A 13,350-nucleotide genomic window follows, 5' to 3' on the forward strand; every position below is an offset into this window, starting at 1 on the left:
AATGTTGTCTGTAGTGTCACTGATACCTGGACATAACTGGCATTAATGTTGTCTGTAGTGTCACTTATACCTGGACATAACTGACATTAAGGTTATCTGTAGTGTCACTGATACCTGGACATAACTGACATTAAGGTTGTCTGTAGTGTCACTGATACCTGGACATAACTGACATTAAGGTTATCTGTAGTGTCACTGATACCTGGACATAACTGACATTAATGTTGTCTGTAGTGTCACTGACTCACTGATACCTGGACATAACTGACATTAATGTTGTCTGTAGTGTCACTTATACCTGGACATATCTGACATTAAGGTTGTCTATGGTGTCACTGATACCTGGACATAACTGACATTAAGGTTGTCTGTAGTGTCACTGATACCTGGACATAACTGACATTAAGGTTGTCTGTAGTGTCACTTATACCTGGACATAACTGACATTAAGGTTGTCTGTAGTGTCACTGATACCTGGACATAACGAACATTAAGGTTGTCTGTAGTGTCACTGATACCTGGACATAACTGACATTAAGGTTGTCTGTAGTGTCACTTATACCTGGACATAACTGACATTAAGGTTGTCTGTAGTGTCACTGATACCTGGACATAACTGACATTAAGGTTGTCTGTAGTGTCACTGATACCTAGACATAACTGACATTAAGGTTGTCTGTAGTGTCACTGATACCTGGACATAAATGACATTAAGGTTGTCTGTAGTGTCACTTATACCTGGACATAACTGACATTAATGTTGTCTGTGGTGTCACTTATACCTGGACATAACTGACATTAAGGTTGTCTGTAGTGTCACTGATACCTGGACATAACTGACATTAAGGTTGTCTGTAGTGTCACTTATACCTGGACATAACTGACATTAAGGTTGTCTGTAGTGTCACTTATACCTAGACATAACTGACATTAAGGTTGTCTGTAGTGTCACTGATACATGGACATAACTGACATTAATGTTGTCTGTAGTGTCACTTATACCTGGACATAACTGACATTAATGTTGTCTGTAGTGTCACTGATACCTGGACATAACTGACATTAATGTTGTCTGTAGTGTCACTTATACCTGGACATAACTGACATTAAGGTTGTCTGTAGTGTCACTGATACCTGGACATAACTGACATTAAGGTTTTCTGTAGTGTCACTGATACCTGGACATAACTGACATTAAGGTTGTCTGTAGTGTCACTGATACCTGGACATAACTGACATTAAGGTTTTCTGTAGTGTCACTGATACCTGGACATAACTGACGTTAAGGTTGTCTGTAGTGTCACTGATACCTGGACATAACTGACATTAAGGTTGTCTGTAGTGTCACTGATACCTGGACATAACTGACATTAAGGTTGTCTGTAGTGTCACTGATACCTGGACATAACTGACATTAAGGTTGTCTGTAGTGTCACTGATACCTGGACATAACTGACATTAAGGTTGTCTGTAGTGTCACTGATACCTGGACATAACTGACATTAAGGTTGTCTGTAGTGTCACTGATACCTGGACATAACTGACATTAAGGTTGTCTGTAGTGTCACTGATACCTGGACATAACTGACATTAAGGTTGTCTGTAGTGTCACTGATACCTGGACATAACTGACATTAAGGTTGTCTATGGTGTCACTGATACCTGGACATAACTGACATTAAGGTTGTCTGTAGTGTCACTGATACCTGGACATAACTGACATTAAGGTTGTCTATGGTGTCACTGATACCTGGACATAACTGACATTAAGGTTGTCTGTAGTGTCACTGATACCTGGACATAACTGACATTAAGGTTGTCTGTAGTGTCACTGATACCTGGACATAACTGACATTAAGGTTGTCTGTAGTGTCACTTATACCTGGACATAACTGACATTAGGGTTGTCTGTAGTGTCACTTATACCTGGACATAACTGACATTAAGGTTGTCTGTAGTGTCACTTATACCTGGACATAACTGACATTAAGGTTGTCTGTAGTGTCACTTATACCTGGACATAACTGACATTAAGGTTGTCTGTGGTGTCACTGATACCTGGACATAACTGACATTAAGGTTGTCTGTGGTGTCACTGATACCTGGACATAACTGACATTAAGGTTGTCTGTGGTGTCACTGATACATGGACATAACTGACATTAAGGTTGTCTGTGGTGTCACTGATACCTGGACATAACTGACATTAAGGTTGTCTATGGTGTCACTGATACCTGGACATAACTGACATTAAGGTTGTCTGTGGTGTCACTTATACCTGGACATAACTGACATTAATGTTGTCTGTGGTGTCACTTATACCTGGACATAACTGACATTAAGGTTGTCTGTAGTGTCACTGATACCTGGACATAACTGACATTAAGGTTGTCTGTAGTGTCACTGATACCTGGACATAACTGACATTAAGGTTGTCTGTGGTGTCACTTATACCTGGACATAACTGACATTAATGTTGTCTGTGGTGTCACTTATACCTGGACATAACTGACATTAAGGTTGTCTGTAGTGTCACTGATACCTGGACATAACTGACATTATTGTTGTCTGTAGTGTCACTTATACCTGGACATAACTGACATTAAGGTTGTCTGTAGTGTCACTGATACCTGGACATAACTGACATTAAGGTTGTCTGTAGTGTCACTGATACCTGGACATAACTGACATTAAGGTTGTCTGTAGTGTCACTGATACCTGGACATAACTGACATTAAGGTTGTCTGTAGTGTCACTGATACCTGGACATAACTGACATTAAGGTTGTCTGTAGTGTCACTGATACCTGGACATAACTGACATTAAGGTTGTCTGTATTGTCACTGATACCTGGACATAACTGACATTAAGGTTGTCTGTAGTGTCACTGATACCTGGACATAACTGACATTAAGGTTGTCTATGGTGTCACTGATACCTGGACATAACTGACATTAAGGTTGTCTGTAGTGTCACTGATACCTGGACATAACTGACATTAAGGTTGTCTGTAGTGTCACTGATACCTGGACATAACTGACATTAAGGTTGTCTGTAGTGTCACTGATACCTGGACATAACTGACATTAAGGTTGTCTATGGTGTCACTGATACCTGGACATAACTGACATTAAGGTTGTCTGTAGTGTCACTGATACCTGGACATAACTGACATTAAGGTTGTCTGTAGTGTCACTGATACCTGGACATAACTGACATTAAGGTTGTCTGTAGTGTCACTTATACCTGGACATAACTGACATTAAGGTTGTCTGTAGTGTCACTTATACCTGGACATAACTGACATTAAGGTTGTCTGTAGTGTCACTGATACCTGGACATAACTGACATTAAGGTTGTCTGTGGTGTCACTGATACCTGGACATAACTGACATTAAGGTTGTCTGTGGTGTCACTTATACCTGGACATAACTGACATTAATGTTGTCTGTGGTGTCACTTATACCTGGACATAACTGACATTAAGGTTGTCTGTAGTGTCACTGATACCTGGACATAACTGACATTAATGTTGTCTGTAGTGTCACTTATACCTGGACATAACTGACATTAAGGTTGTCTGTAGTGTCACTGATACCTGGACATAACTGACATTAAGGTTGTCTGTAGTGTCACTGATACCTGGACATAACTGACATTAAGGTTGTCTGTAGTGTCACTGATACCTGGACATAACTGACATTAAGGTTGTCTGTAGTGTCACTGATACCTGGACATAACTGACATTAAGGTTGTCTGTATTGTCACTGATACCTGGACATAACTGACATTAAGGTTGTCTGTAGTGTCACTGATACATGGACATAACTGACATTAAGGTTGTCTGTGGTGTCACTTATACCTGGACATAACTGACATTAATGTTGTCTGTGGTGTCACTTATACCTGGACATAACTGACATTAAGGTTGTCTGTAGTGTCACTGATACCTGGACATAACTGACATTATTGTTGTCTGTAGTGTCACTTATACCTGGACATAACTGACATTAAGGTTGTCTGTAGTGTCACTGATACCTGGACATAACTGACATTAAGGTTGTCTGTAGTGTCACTGATACCTGGACATAACTGACATTAAGGTTGTCTGTAGTGTCACTGATACCTGGACATAACTGACATTAAGGTTGTCTGTAGTGTCACTGATACCTGGACATAACTGACATTAAGGTTGTCTGTAGTGTCACTGATACCTGGACATAACTGACATTAAGGTTGTCTGTAGTGTCACTGATACCTGGACATAACTGACATTAAGGTTGTCTGTAGTGTCACTGATACCTGGACATAACTGACATTAAGGTTGTCTGTGGTGTCACTTATACCTGGACATAACTGACATTAATGTTGTCTGTGGTGTCACTTATACCTGGACATAACTGACATTAATGTTGTCTGTAGTGTCACTGATACCTGGACATAACTGACATTATTGTTGTCTGTAGTGTCACTTATACCTGGACATAACTGACATTAAGGTTGTCTGTAGTGTCACTGATACCTGGACATAACTGACATTAAGGTTGTCTGTAGTGTCACTGATACCTGGACATAACTGACATTAAGGTTGTCTGTAGTGTCACTGATACCTGGACATAACTGACATTAAGGTTGTCTGTAGTGTCACTGATACCTGGACATAACTGACATTAAGGTTGTCTGTAGTGTCACTGATACCTGGACATAACTGACATTAAGGTTGTCTGTATTGTCACTGATACCTGGACATAACTGACATTAAGGTTGTCTGTAGTGTCACTGATACCTGGACATAACTGACATTAAGGTTGTCTATGGTGTCACTGATACCTGGACATAACTGACATTAAGGTTGTCTGTAGTGTCACTGATACCTGGACATAACTGACATTAAGGTTGTCTGTAGTGTCACTGATACCTGGACATAACTGACATTAAGGTTGTCTGTAGTGTCACTGATACCTGGACATAACTGACATTAAGGTTGTCTGTAGTGTCACTGATACCTGGACATAACTGACATTAAGGTTGTCTGTAGTGTCACTGATACCTGGACATAACTGACATTAAGGTTGTCTGTAGTGTCACTGATACCTGGACATAACTGACATTAAGGTTGTCTGTAGTGTCACTGATACCTGGACATAACTGACATTAAGGTTGTCTGTAGTGTCACTGATACCTGGACATAACTGACATTAAGGTTGTCTGTAGTGTCACTGATACCTGGACATAACTGACATTAAGGTTGTCTGTAGTGTCACTGATACCTGGACATAACTGACATTAAGGTTGTCTGTAGTGTCACTGATACCTGGACATAACTGACATTAAGGTTGTCTATGGTGTCACTGATACCTGGACATAACTGACATTAAGGTTGTCTGTAGTGTCACTGATACCTGGACATAACTGACATTAAGGTTGTCTGTAGTGTCACTGATACCTGGACATAACTGACATTAAGGTTGTCTGTAGTGTCACTTATACCTGGACATAACTGACATTAAGGTTGTCTGTAGTGTCACTTATACCTGGACATAACTGACATTAAGGTTGTCTGTAGTGTCACTTATACCTGGACATAACTGACATTAAGGTTGTCTGTGGTGTCACTGATACCTGGACATAACTGACATTAAGGTTGTCTGTGGTGTCACTTATACCTGGACATAACTGACATTAATGTTGTCTGTGGTGTCACTTATACCTGGACATAACTGACATTAATGTTGTCTGTAGTGTCACTTATACCTGGACATAACTGACATTAAGGTTGTCTGTAGTGTCACTGATACCTGGACATAACTGACATTAAGGTTGTCTGTAGTGTCACTGATACCTGGACATAACTGACATTAAGGTTGTCTGTAGTGTCACTGATACCTGGACATAACTGACATTAAGGTTGTCTGTAGTGTCACTGATACCTGGACATAACTGACATTAAGGTTGTCTGTATTGTCACTGATACCTGGACATAACTGACATTAAGGTTGTCTGTAGTGTCACTGATACCTGGACATAACTGACATTAAGGTTGTCTGTAGTGTCACTGATACCTGGACATAACTGACATTAAGGTTGTCTATGGTGTCACTGATACCTGGACATAACTGACATTAAGGTTGTCTGTGGTGTCACTGATACCTGGACATAACTGACATTAAGGTTGTCTGTAGTGTCACTGATACCTGGACATAACTGACATTAAGGTTGTCTATGGTGTCACTGATACCTGGACATAACTGACATTAAGGTTGTCTGTAGTGTCACTGATACCTGGACATAACTGACATTAAGGTTGTCTGTAGTGTCACTGATACCTGGACATAACTGACATTAAGGTTGTCTGTAGTGTCACTTATACCTGGACATAACTGACATTAAGGTTGTCTGTAGTGTCACTTATACCTGGACATAACTGACATTAAGGTTGTCTGTAGTGTCACTGATACTGGACACAACTGACATTAAGGTTGTCTGTAGTGTCACTGATACCTGGACATAACTGACATTAAGGTTGTCTGTAGTGTCACTTATACCTGGACATAACTGACATCAAGGTTGTCTGTAGTGTCACTGATACTGGACACAACTGACATTAAGGTTGTCTGTAGTGTCACTGATACCTGGACATAACTGACATTAAGGTTGTCTATGGTGTCACTGATACCTGGACATAACGGACATTAAGGTTGTCTGTAGTGTCACTTATACCTGGACATAACTGACATTAAGGTTGTCTGTAGTGTCACTTATACCTGGACATAACTGACATTAAGGTTGTCTATGGTGTCACTGATACCTGGACATAACTGACATTAAGGTTGTCTGTAGTGTCACTGATACCTGGACATAACTGACATTAAGGTTGTCTATGGTGTCACTTATACCTGGACATAACTGACATTAAGGTGGTCTTTAGTGTCACTTATACCTGGACATAACTGACATTAAGGTTGTCTGTAGTGTCACTTATACCTGGACATAACTGACATTAAGGTTGTCTGTAGTGTCACTGATACCTGGACATAACTGACATTAAGCTACTGATTTGGAAGAGTTATTAAACCAAAATATAAACTAGAGACATGTAGGAATACAAAAATCACACCTGTGTGAAGTGAGGGGCGCTAATATATTAAAGTGTAACTCATGTTGATTAGGTGATGTAATGATGATAAAAACAAACGGTGACAACACAAACATTACATTCTCTTTATTGTCGGGCTGCACAATTTTGCCTAAAAAATAAACCTCGATTTATATCTTTGGAACCTCGATTTCGATTTTCTTTCAGTAAAATAAATACATTGTCTCAAAATATGTTTTTTTTTAATGCAAACAAATGTGAATTTTCCTATTGGAATAAAGTCCAAACCTTAAAAGGATCCCTGGCTAATAAGACAAATATGCCTTAAAACATTATACTTGTCCTCTATGAATAAAAAATAAATAAATTAAAACACCATCAATATTTTATTTATTTCATAAATAGAGAATCTTTCACTCAATAGGGACTGCTCCCATCGCAGGGTGGTCCATGTGTGGTCCAGCCCTATGGAATACATATTCTAATAAAAACAACTTAATACTTCCTAAGGAAGATTTGAGCATCAAATATTTAGATACTTTTTTATTAGCACGTGCAATTCCATACATTCCCTATAGGGGGGGCTGGACCACACAAGGACATGCCATCCTCAACCTGCCACAGAAGAGATTCCTATTGAGTGAAAGATTCTCTCTTTATGAAAGAAATACAAATATTTAAGGTGTTATTGAGGCGCTATATACAGGTTTAATGTTTGTTTTTTGTTCAATGTTTGTTTTAAAAACGCCATTGACAATGAAGGGAACATTTACATCATATTGTCCCTCATTACGTCATATTGTCCCTCATTACGTCATATTGTCCCTCATTACGTCATATTGTCTCTCATTACGTCATATTGTCCCTCATTACGCCATATTGTCCCTCATTACGTCATATTGTCCCTCATTACATCATATTGTCCCTCATTACGTCATATTGTCCCTCATTACGTCATATTGTCCCTCATTACTTCATATTGTCCCTCATTCCGTCATATTGTCTCTCATTACGTCATATTGTCCCTCATTACGTCATATTGTCCCTCATTACGTCATATTGTCCCTCATTACGTCATATTGTCCCTCAATACGTCATATTGTTCCTCAATACGTCATATTGTCCCTCATTACGTCATATTGTCTCTTTATTGTGAGCGACCGCCGCCCTTGTACTGTGAAGGCAAACGTTTCTGAACGTCTCATCCTCCATTTTTATGCGTGCTGAAAATAGCCGATCTACTAGCTCACAACGTGTTGCGGAGGAGACACGTCGTGAGCTTGCAGATCAGCTATTTTTAGCATGCAACACGTCGTACGGCCGGCGAAGCATAAGTCAGGCTTCCCTTTTGTTTATAGCCGAGGCGTAGTAACGTACACACAGTCAGACACACATGGCTCCATAACGTACACACAGTCAGACACATGGCTCCATAACGTACACACAGTCAGACACATGGCTCCATAACGTACACAGTCAGACACACATGGCTCCATAACGTACACACAGTCAGACACACATGGCTCCATAACATACACACAGTCAGACACACATGGCTCCATAACGTACACACAGTCAGACACACATGGCTCCATAACGTACACACAGTCAGACACATGGCTCCATAACGTACACACAGTCAGACACACATGGCTCCATAACGTACACACAGTCAGACACACATGGCTCCATAACGTACACACAGTCAGACACACATGGCTCCATAACGTACACACAGTCAGACACACATGGCTCCATAACGTACACACAGTCAGACACACATGGCTCCATAACGTACACACAGTCAGACAGTCACAGACAGGGGTGGAGCAGGGAGAGTGGTAGGGTGCGGGGGTGGAGCAGGGAGAGTGGTAGGGTGCGGGGGTGGAGCAGGGAGAGTGGTAGGGTGCGGGGGTGGAGCAGGGAGATTGGTAGGGTGCGGGGGTGGAGCAGGGAGATTGGTAGGGTGCGGGGGTGGAGCAGGGAGAGTGGTACGGTGCGGGGGTGGAGCAGGGAGATTGGTAGGGTGCGGGGGTGGAGCAGGGAGATTGGTAGGGTGCGGGGGGGGGGGGGGGGGGTGGCTAGAAGGCGGCTGTGTGTAAGACAATGTTTGTCCATGAGAAAAGGTTCGGTGGTAGTTCATTTCCCATGTGTTTGTGTAAGTGTGTTCCCGGCATATCTTCCGAAGGTCATGTCACGTTGCCTCAAAGTCCTGCGTTATCATGGCGGGTTCAGAGGAAACGAACACGGCCCAGTCTGAAAGACACAACAGGTGTCAGGGAGGAGGGAGGGTGGGGGTTGGGGCGCGTGATTTCTCTCCGCTGTGTCCTCTCTATCCATGAAGGGAATCCGATTCAATGGCCGGGTAGTCAGGAATTTTAGGCGAGGATACATTTTAGTCACCGTCTCCTCTGTCCAGCTGCGCCCACAGTAATGTCCCCTGCAGTGTGGTCAAACGTTCCAAGGTGATGCCCATTTTCCGGTCTTGGGCATTGAGTCTTTCGGAGATTCTTTCCAGGCTCGAGTCCAACATCCGATTTAGCTCCAATATTGCCACAAACTGAGTGTCCAGCTTCCGATTAAGCTCCACTAGGCTCCAGTCTGAGACCCCACCACTCTGCACAGCTCGTTCACCACGGAGGCCAGCTTTGGAGCCCCCTCATCTGCTCCTTTCGAAATCTTCCGGTAGGTCAGGCCCAGGCCAATCTCCGATAGCACCCAGCCTGCTACCATAAATCCAATGATGTAGAGGTCTTCCACATCCTCCACGCTGAGTACACTTAAACATAAGACCCCCCATTTATCATAAAAGGGGTCTTTAACATACCCAGATGAAAATGTCCCCTGTGGACAAACGGTCTCGCCAGCTCCCGCATGTCTTTTTCCGAATTTTTTTTGTCAAATGCACTCGGGGACCAGCTGATTAGTTCCATATTTGGCGAGAGATTTGGACGAGAGAGAGGCAGACTAGAGAGCACGAGTAGCAGGGAGTGCAGGGAGTACAGACAGGAGGGAGAGAGAAAAAAAGGATGCGACCGCCCTCTTCAAGAGGCAAGCGAAGTCTTGAGAACCATTACTATCTAGTTAATAGTCTCAAGGTTCAAGGTGTTTATTGGCACACAGATGTACAGGTACAGCATTGTGAAAAACCTACGTTGGGTGATGCTCCACAATACACATAAGTAAAAAAGTAAATAATTAAATAACGATACTAAGTATAAAAGTTTTAAAAAGTTTAAGGAACACAGATCAGTATACAAGGCCGTAATACCATGGAATGTTCAATGTTCATTTAGGCTTGTTAAGCAGCCTTACAGCCTGGGGGAGGAAACTGTTCTTTAGTCTGCTTGTGTTGGCTTTGATACTTTGGTACCTCTTCCCCGAGGGCAGCAGCCTGAAAAAAACTGTATGGGGGTGTGTGGGGTCCTTAATGATCCTCAGGGACTTCCTGAGGCATCGCTGAGTGTACAGTTCCTCCATGCTGGGCAGCCGACACCCAGTGATGCGCTCGGCTGAGCGCACCACCCTTCTGAGGGCCTTGTGGTCCCCGTCTGTGCAGCTCCCATACCAGCTGGTGAAGCTGCTTGTCAGAAGGCTCTCAATCGTCCCTCGGTAGAAGTTCCTTATAATTTTAGGACTCAGGCCCAACTTCTTTAGGCGTCTGAGACCATATAAGCGTTGTTGCGCTTTTGCAACCACCACAGTTGTGTGTGCCTCCCATTTCAGTTTTTAGTGGATGTTCACCCCCAAGTACTTGAAAGTTTCCACCCTCTCCACCACAGCGCCGTTGATCGTGACAGGAGGATGTGGGTCCCTCCCCCGCCTGTAGTCCACGATGACCTCCTTGGTCTTGGAGACATTCATCAGGAGATGATTCTCCTCACACCACCGCTCTAAGTTGGTCACTTCCTCCCTGTATGCTGCCTCGTCGTCTCCGGTGATCAGCCCCACCACCACCGTGTCATCAGCAAACTTCACGATGGTGTTTGTATGGTGTGAGGCCACACAGTCATGTGTGTAGAGGGAGTACAGGAGTGGACAGAGAACACAGCCCTGTGGTGCTCCTGTACCGAGAGTCAATGGGGAGGAGGTGCAGTCGCCCACTCTCACCACCTGGGGGCGGCCCGTCAGAAAGCCCAGGATCCAGTCGCACAGAGCTGCGTGCAGACCCAGATCCTGGAGCTTAATGACGAGCCTAGATGGTATTATGGTGTTGAACGCCGAGCTGTAATCCACGAAGAGCAGTCTTACGTAGGTGTTCTTCCCCTCCAGGTGGGAGAGGGCAGTGTGGAGGACATGCGAAATGGCGTCCTCCGTACTCCTGTTGGCATGGTAAGCGAACTGCAAGGGGTCCAGGGTGGGGGGGAGCATAGGACATATTTGTGCCTTAACCAGTTCCTCAAGACACTTGGCTATGGGTGTGAGGGCTATGGGGCGCCAGTCGTTAAGACTGGTCACTTTCTGCTGTTTGGGGATGGGAATGATGGTGCTGGACTTGAAGCAGGTGGGAATAGTTCTGAGGGAGAGAGACTCGTTGAATATCCCCGTAAACACCCCTGCCAGCTGGTGGGCACAGGCTTTCAGGACACGTCCCGGGATGCCGTCTGGACCGGCTGCCTTGCGTGGATTAATCCGACTGAAGGAGCGGCGGACGTCAGCCTCACTGATGGTAAAGGGACAGTCAGAGGGGGGTTGCGGGGGGGTCTGTTCTCCCACAGAGGTGGAGGTGAGGGAGGGGGCAGTCGTGCTGACAGAGGGTTCACACAAACATTATGACAGTATTATAATGTAATGTAACACTGTACTTCTATGTGTGTTTTAGGTCCTTCTACTCCAGCTGAGCCTGACCCAGATCCACAACCTGCATCACATCCACTGGTGGATCCTCAGACTAGTGAGAGAACATGTTTTATTACTAACTTTATCCTCAGACTAGTGAGAGAACATGTTTTATTACTAACTTTATCCTCAGACTAGTGAGAGAACATGTTTTATTACTAACTTTATCCTCAGACTAGTGAGAGAACATGTTTTATTACTAACTTTATCCTCAGACTAGTGAGAGAACATGTTTTATTACTAACTTTATCCTCATAGCGGTGAGAGATGTTTTATTAATACTAACTTTATCCTCATAGAGGTGAGAGATGTTTTATTAATACTAACTTTATCCTCATAGTGGTGAGAAATGTTTTATTACTACTAACTTCATCCTCATAGTGGTGAGAGATGTTTTATTACTACTAACTTTATCCTCATAGAGGTGAGATGTTTTATTACTAACTTTATCCTCATAGTGGTGAGAGATGTTTTATTACTAACTTTATCCTCATAGAGGTGAGAGATGTTTTATTAATACTAACTTTATCCTCATAGAGGTGAGATGTTTTATTACTAACTTTATCCTCATAGTGGTGAGAGATGTTTTATTAATGCTAACTTTATCCTTGGTGAGAGATGTTTTATTACTACTAACGTTATCCTCATAGTGGTGAGTCTGAGAGATGTTTTATTACTACTAACTTTATCCTCATAGTGGTGAGAGATGTTTTATTACTACTAACTTTATCCTCATAGAGGTGAGAGATGTTTTATTAATACTAACTTTATCCTCATAGAGGTGAGAGATGTTTTATTACTACTAACTTTATCCTCAGACTAGTGAGAGAACATGTTTTATTACTAACTTTATCCTCAGACTAGTGAGAGAACATGTTTTATTACTAACTTTATCCTCATAGCGGTGAGAGATGTTTTATTAATACTAACTTTATCCTCATAGTGGTGAGAGATGTTTTATTAATACTAACTTTATCCTCAGTGGTGAGAAATGTTTTATTACTACTAACTTCATCCTCATAGTGGTGAGAGATGTTTTATTACTACTAACTTTATCCTCATAGAGGTGAGATGTTTTATTACTACTAACTTTATCCTCATAGAGGTGAGAGATGTTTTATTAATACTAACTTTATCCTCAGTGGTGAGAAATGTTTTATTACTACTAACTTCATCCTCATAGTGGTGAGAGATGTTTTATTACTACTAACTTTATCCTCATAGAGGTGAGATGTTTTATTACTAACTTTATCCTCATAGTGGTGAGAGATGTTTTATTAATACTAACTTTATCCTTGGTGAGAGATGTTTTATTAATACTAACTTTATCCTCATAGAGGTGAGATATGTTTTATTACTACTAACTTTATCCTCATAGAGGTGAGAGATGTTTTATTAATACTAACTTTATCCTT

This window comes from Electrona antarctica (genome assembly GCF_951216825.1).
Source record: "Electrona antarctica genome assembly, chromosome: 5".
NCBI classification, from domain to species: Eukaryota; Metazoa; Chordata; class Actinopteri; order Myctophiformes; family Myctophidae; genus Electrona; species Electrona antarctica.